We start from the raw sequence: 8027 nt of genomic DNA, 5'->3' as shown, positions 1-8027 counted from the left end.
GTATCAGCTACTCCTGCTGGTCTCATCTCAAGGCACTCCACATCCAACTAAACCCATACATTATTTGGTGGGGAGAGGGGAGGAGCAGGTGGGAGGGGGAGAGGAGAGGGCATTTAAGGAGGCACTGAAAAGTCAGAAACCAGCTGGGGATGTTGGATTTCTTTATAGTACTTCTTGAGAACATCCACTCTCCTTTACAACTTAAATTCTTCCAGGCTTAAATGCAGGATTAGGTATGTCGGTGGCCACAAAAATTTCTGAGGAAAAGCTCTCATAAATTATTTATTTATTTATTTATGTATATTAATATCCGCCTCCCCACTGTAGACTGTGAGCTTGTTGTGGGCAGGGAATGTGTCTGTTGTTGTATTGTACTCTCCCAAGCCCTTAGCATAGTGCTTTTGCACACAGTAAGCACTCGATAAATACAATTGAATGAATCCCACACACAAAGCTCACAAATGGCTTCCTTCCAGAACTACACAATTAACTTTACACCTATTTCGTCAGCAGCACCATCTTGGAACATGGAGGTCAGCATTTATTTGCTTCCTCTCAATACACTCATATACACACACATCTATTTCTCCAGCCAAGAATTCTAGATTTCTCATGTGTTTAGTTGGGTATTTCCCACCTTGGCAAACACCTGTGGGCTGGGATCAGAATGAAGAGGAATGACTGGGGAATTCTTCCACTACAGTGGCCGGGAGAATTTTCAGTGTGGAAAATCATTGCCCAGTAAAATAGAGAGGTGGGCAGTAGACAGGGATTTGGGAACATAGTAAGAGGCATAAATACAACTGATGGGGTTGAACTGGAAGGGAAGGGCAAAAAAACCTTTTCAGGCAGGAAGATCTATTAGACTAACAAATAGCCCAAAGGAAGCAGTTCAAATCCTTTAACTTACTGAATCTTTATCATCATCATCAAAAATATTAAAAGCTTCTACGTGCAGAGTGTTGGGCTAGCAGACTCTATACAATCCAAGTTAAGCAGATCCTTGGAGCAGATCTTTTTGAGTAGGGGCATGAGTCTTCTATTCTGCTCCAGTTCCAAGTCAGTTTGAAACACTCTGATAATTTTCCAGGCTCCCAAATACATCCAATTGCCCAGTTTGACCATAAGCACATTCACTGGAGAGTTGTGAGACCCTCTGTGTAATTTTGGCAACCTATATTATGAAACAGCCTTTATCAACTCAGCCGTACAATCTAATTAAACTTTCTCCTACCACCACCACCACCCCCGCTCTCCCTTCCCTGAGAGTAGTGGTGGAATCAATCAATCAATCAATTGTATTTATTGAGCACTTACTGTGTGCAGAGCACTGTACTAAGCACTTGGGAAGTACAAGTTGGCAACATATAGAGACGGTCCCTACCCAACAGTGGGCTCACAGTCTAGAAGGGGGAGACAGAGAACAAAACCAAACATATTAACAAAATAAAATAAATAGAATAGATATGTACAAGTAAAATAAATACACAGTGTAATAAATATGTACAAACATATATACATATATACAGGTGCTGTGGGGAAGGGAAGGAGGTAAGGCAGGGGGGTGGAGAGGGTGAGGAGGGGGAGAGGAAGGAGGGGGCTCAGTCTGGGAAGGCCTCCTGGAGGAGGTGAGCTCTCAGTAGGGCCTTGAAGGGAGGAAGAGAGCTAGCTTGGCGGATGTTGGGAGGGAAGGCATTCCAGGCCAGGGGGATGACGTGGGCCGGGGGTCGACAGCGGGACAGGTGAGAACGAGGCACGGTGAGGAGATTAGCGGCAGAGGAGCGGAGGGTGCGGGCTGGGCTGTAGAAGGAGAGAAGGGAGGTGAGGTAGGAGGGCGCGAGGTGATGGAGAGCCTTGAAGCCCAGGGTGAGGAGTTTCTGCCTGATGCGTAGGTTGATTGGTAGCCACTGGAGATTTTTGAGGAGGGGAGTAACATGTCCAGAGCATTTCTGGACAAAGACAATCCTGGCAGCGGCGTGAAGTATGGATTGAAGTGGGGAGAAACACGAGGATGGGAGATCAGAGAAGAGGCTGATACAGTAGTCCAGACGGGATAGGATGAAAGCTTGAACAAGCAGGGTAGCGGTTTGGTTGGAGAGGAAAGGGCGGATCTTGGCAATGTTGCGGAGCTGAGACCAGCAGGTTTTGGTGACGGCTTGGATGTGAGGGGTGAATTTACTCTTTGGAGCAGTGAGGTAATTACTATGGCTTTGAGGAGCTAGTGGGAGGGCCGAGCTGAGCCTGTGATGGGGAGAGTACTTCCCAGATACTTCAGAAAGAGAACCCTCTTTCTCTGAAGCAAAAAGCTCACTATTAACACCAAATACAATGGTCATAGAGATCTTTTTCTTTGCCTTCTCCCTACAGTGAAGCCATTGTTGGGCTGGAACCTTGCTCAAAAGGCTCCTATTCTTTGCCTTGATGTGTGACAGAACTGTTGGAAAGACAAAAACCAGGCTTCAGTTCCACCCTGATCAAACTGAAGGACACCATGGAACTTGTACACACCCCATTCAAGGCCCGGAGGTGAGTTATCGATTTCCCTTGTTCTTTTAGTTCGGTAACTCTAGAGAGAACATTTCTTTAAGATGCGCTGTATTTTGTATGAGTTGTAGGATTTTTCTTGGTATTAGGATCCTCCTGAAATCGCATCTCCTCCAGGAGGCTTTTCCCCAATTAATTTCTGATCTTCCCAGGTTATTTCCCCCATACCACTTCACAACTTGCGTGCCACCTATGCACCCCTGTACTCTCGACCTCCTGTAGCACTTAATCAATTGCATTTATGGAGCCCTTAAGAGCACTGTACTGAGTGCAATATAACAGAGATATTAGACACTTTCCCTGCCCACAAGGAGCTTACAGTCTAGAGGGGGAGACAGACATTAATGTCAATAAATAAATTACAGATAGGGACATGAGTGCTGAGGGAGGTGTGAATAAAGGGTGCAAATCCAAGTGCAATGGCAAAGCAGAAAGGATTGGGAGAAGGGGAAATGAGGGCTTAGTCTGGGAAGGCCTCTTGAAAGACATGTACTTTTAATAAGGATCCATGTAGGTATCCTACATGCCTTTCCACTGAAGCTCGAATTTGTGTACAGATAGCCTTTTCTTCCTCCTATCTGGCATTTAGTCAAGTGTTTATCTCCCCCATTAGACTGTAAACTTCTCGAGGCCAGGGATCATGTCTATTACTGCTTCTAACTCCACTGTTTCATACTCTCCTGAATGTGCTCTGTCTACAGTAGGAGCTCAATAAATGATGAGCTCATAAAAGAGTACACAGACCCTGTCCCTCAAGAAGTTCACAATCTAGGGAGCAGTAGTGGAATTCACCTTTCTTTCTCTAGGACAGAGAAACATAATCCATCAGCAAATACAAGAGACCGGGGAGGCTGACTCATTCCCTCTGTGGATAATAATAACAATAATAATAATAATAATAATAATAATAATAATAATAATGGCATTTGTTAAGCACTTACAGTGCAAAGCACTGTTCTAAGTGCTGGGGAGGGTACAAGGTGATCAGGTTGTCCCACATGGGGCTCACAGTCTTAATCCCCATTTTACAGATGAGGTAACTGAGGCCCAGAGAAGTTAAGTGACTTGCCCAAAGTCACACAGCTGACAAGTGGCAGAGGCAGAATTAGAACCCATGACCTCTGACTCCCAAGCCTGGGATCTTTGCACCGAGTCACGCTGCTCTGAATTGACTTAGGGCCCTGAAGCCAATTGAAAGCAGACTTCCTACTTAGATTCACATTTCAGAGATGCCGTGTGCATTCTCCTCGAGACATCAGTCTCTAGCTATGTAGTGATTCAGCCTAACGAAACATGGAGTCCTCAGTCACCTCCACAAATGGTGAATAATGTGATAGTTGTCGTCATCATTACCTACACTGGGCCCAGGAATAAATTACTGCAAATCAGAAAGTTGTTTTTGCCATGCTGACCGTATCTTGTATTTTCAGATTACAGATATAGAAACCAGAATGGTGAAAATCCTTACCCATTATCATCAATCTCAATGGTATTTATTGAGCACTTACTATGTGCTGAGCACTGTACTAAGCGCTTGGGAGAGTACAATACAGCGAAGTTGGCAGATATATCTCCTGGCCACAATGAGCTTACTGTCTAGAGGGGGCAGGGTCGGTTACTTAGCCAATTAGAGCTGTAGAAGGTCCCAAGCCTCCTGACTTTACCCAGAGATAAAGCCATTCCTTTTAGCTCTTAATGGCCAGAAGACATGAGACTCCTTCATCCAAATTTATTTTCTTCACCTCTCACCCTTCCAGGGGTCTGGAACATTGCAAGCGGATCAAGGAATATATAACCTTTATTAATAAAGTCAATTAATGGTATTTTTAGAGTGCTCACTTTGTGCAGAACATAACTATGTAATAAAACACATACTATACTGTAGTAGCATTTGTTAGTTTGCAAGCTACTTGAGGGCAGGGATCCTTTCTACTAACTTTACTATACACAGTACAGTGTTCTACCCAGATTAAACACTCAATAAATACTACTACTAATAATGATAATTGTGATATTTGTTGAGCACTTATTATGTGCCAAGCACTGTTCTGAGCACTGGGGTAAATACAAGATAATCATGTCCCAAATGGGGCTCACAATGTAAGTAGGATGAAAAACAGATACTGAATCCCCATTTTGCAGATGAGTTAAGAAGAAGTTAAGTGACTTGTCCTGGGTCACAAAGTGGCGGGGCTGAGATTAGAACCCAGATCCTCTGACTCCCCGACTTCTGCTCTTTCCATTAGACCACACTGCTACTACTCGTGAACGATTGTCTTGGGTTGTAGAATAGAATACTGTAAACTTGTCTAGCATATTTCACTTTTCCAAAGCTCTGTCATAACAATTCTCATTTTATCCACATAATATACATACACACAAGTAAATATGCAGTTGTCCTCAAAGATGACCCCACTGATGTTCAGATTCACTTATTAATTCATTCATTCAATTGTATTTATTGAGCGCTTACTGTGTGCAGAGCACTGTACTAAGTGCTTGGGAAGTACAAGTTAGCAACATATAGAGACGGTCCCTACCCAACAGTGGGCTCACAGTCTAGAAGACTGTGTATGTGTATGTGAATGAAAAGGTCTCACAATATTCCCATGAGGTAGGGAGATGCTGTTGTTACCATTTCACCAATGGGAAAACCAAAGCACAGAGAGGTTGTGATTTTCCCAAAGTCACACAGCAGGCCAGTAGCAGAACTGAGACTAGAAACCAGATCTCCAATCTCCCAGCCCCATGATCTTTCCACTAGACTATGCTACATAAACATCATCATTCCTTCAAGATAGGACTAATACGGTAAGCCTATAAAAGGTAAAAAAAAATCTAGCAGCTGAACAATGGTGGTAGCAGTAGTAAAAGTATTTATTACTACTGTGTAGAGCACTGTGCTAAAGTGCTGGAAAAAAAATACACAGATGGGAATTGGACATGGTCCCTGTACTTCTGGGGGTTCAGAGTTTAACCACATTGTACCTTCACCCGATCCTAATTCTGATTCAGAGAGACTAAGGGAGGGAAAGAAGAGGTACAGAAGGAAAGCCATGAGGGAGATCAGAGGGGTTGAAGCTGTTAAGCCTTTACTGTGTGGATGAACAAATTGGTGGCATTCAGAACAAAGTAATTTCAACACAGTGAACATAATTCTTGGGTCTCTTGAAGTTCTTTATTATTTATTTTTAGTTGAAGTTTGATCACTCAGATACCTGACCACTGTTGGCTTATGTCTTGCTCATCTTCATTTCATCTTAAAATATTTAATCTTTATATTATTACACCTCTTCTCCACTCTCAGGGAACACAGGTACAAAAATTGGAGTGGAGGCAAAAAGTGTTAAGGATTTAATTCTAGCTGGAAGAGTCAGCAGACGAAAGATGAACAGAGTGAGAAATATCACAAGGAGCAATAGTTTCTCCGATGAGACAAGCCAAGAGGAGCAAACAAACCCTTTTACTTTTAAGTTGGATTTCCCAGTCCAATGTTTACGGTTGGTAATGCACACACAGAAACCTCACAGTGCCAAGAAGCTAAAATACATTCTTCAGGCCAAGTATACTCAGTCTCTTCCAACTGTGAAGACAAAACTCCACTACACACAGCACTTAGAGGCATGATTTCCTGAAGAGCCCAGCTTGTTTTGAATAGCTCACTGGGCATTTAAGAGTTTAAAGTCTTAAATTCTTGATACAGGAAATCATAAGGTAATCAAAAATTCTGCAAATTGATGCTAAGCAGGTCCTTATAAAAAGATCATGGTTTTGGAAAGCATTATTATATTTGCTTTAAAAATTCTAATATGAAGTACATCTAAACATCTTACAAAGCTGGAAAGAAACACACTGACAATATTGATTTGAAACATATGGCTAAAGAAACCCAGGCTATCCTCTTCTCTCTGAATCAGATGGATGGTACAAAAGTATTTACTGTAATGAATTAAGGAAATGACTACAGACTATCTAGCATTGGATATGAGCCCAGAAAGAATTTAAAATTTCAAAGCATAACCTAGAGACTTCAGAGCTAATAGGGATGTTTCTGTTAGGGAAATCAATAGCAATCATTTGTGCTTTTTTTTTTCCTAATGGTATTTTTTAAACATTTACTAAGTGCCAGGCACTGTACTAAGCAATGGGGTAGATACCGGATAATTAGGTTGGACATAGTCCCTGTCAATCAATCAATGGTATTGACTGAGCACAGTATGCTCAATACTATGGGCAGAGCACTGTACTAAGCACTTGGGAGAGTACAGTACAACAGAGTTGGTAGACATGTTCCCTGCCCGCAATAAGCTTACAGTCTAGACAAATATAACTTAGACTGTATAATTTATAGATATGTACATATGTGCTTTGAGGTTGAGGATGGAGCAAATATCAAATGCCCAAAGGTCACAGATCCAAGTGCATAAATGACACAGAAGGGAGAGGGATCCGGGGAAGAGAGGCTTTAAATGGAGAAGGCCTCTTGGAGGAGATGTGACCTCCGAGGAGAAATGACCTGGGAGGAGATCTGTCCCACAAAGAGTTCACAGTCTTAATCCCCATTTTACAGATGAGATAACTGAGGTCCAGAGAAGTTAAGTGACTTGCCTAAAGCCACACAGAAGATAAGTGGCAGAGCCTGGATTAGAACCCAGGTCCTCCAATTCCCAGGCCCGTGCTCTTTCCACTGTCACCCTACTTCTCTTGCCTTTTTCATTTCAATGGCCCCTATCTGTTGCTCTACTTAAATTGGGAGATTTCTAGCCTGTGACACTTAAGATGTCACCCACGGGAATCACATCCCCGACACCAACTGGACATTCCATCCTGTTCTGCCAGAGTGAGTGAGGCTGGAAATTAAAAAAAATAAACAACAGTACCACATCTGCCAACTATTTAACATTAGGAAGGTTGTGGCTGTTGGATTCTGGACCAATCTGCCATAACAGTGAAAAGTCTAAAAACTACTCCTTTAACCCTAATTGTATTGTAGCTTTATTTCATTCTTGCCATTTTTATCATTTCCAGCTTTTTTGTATATCACCAAATTCTCCAACTCATTAATTCTTGGGCTGTGAGTCTCCTGTGGGCCAGGGATGGTGCCTGATTTGTTTTCCCAATGCTTAGTACAGTTCTCTGTGCCCAGGAGGTACTGAATGAATACCATGTTTCTATATTTATCAGTACATTTAATTATTTGTTCAGCTGTTTCATCCTGATCCATCAGGAGCATTTTTGGGATGCCTACTATATGGAGAGGACGTGGGAAAGTATGAACGAGTTAAGACACTATCCCTGCCCTCAAGGAGCTGACAATCTAGCAAGCAGACAGATAAATTACAGACAGCAGGAGTAATAGAATCTATACACCATGTACATAAGTGCGACAGAGGCTTGTGACCTTCGAGCATTTGGTACCCACCCCACAGCACTTATTTACATATCTATAAATTATATTTTTATAAATTATTTACATCAATGTC

Source organism: Tachyglossus aculeatus, chromosome X4, assembly GCF_015852505.1.
Source record: "Tachyglossus aculeatus isolate mTacAcu1 chromosome X4, mTacAcu1.pri, whole genome shotgun sequence".
NCBI lineage: Eukaryota > Metazoa > Chordata > Mammalia > Monotremata > Tachyglossidae > Tachyglossus > Tachyglossus aculeatus.
Note: the sequence above shows the minus strand (reverse complement) of the source record.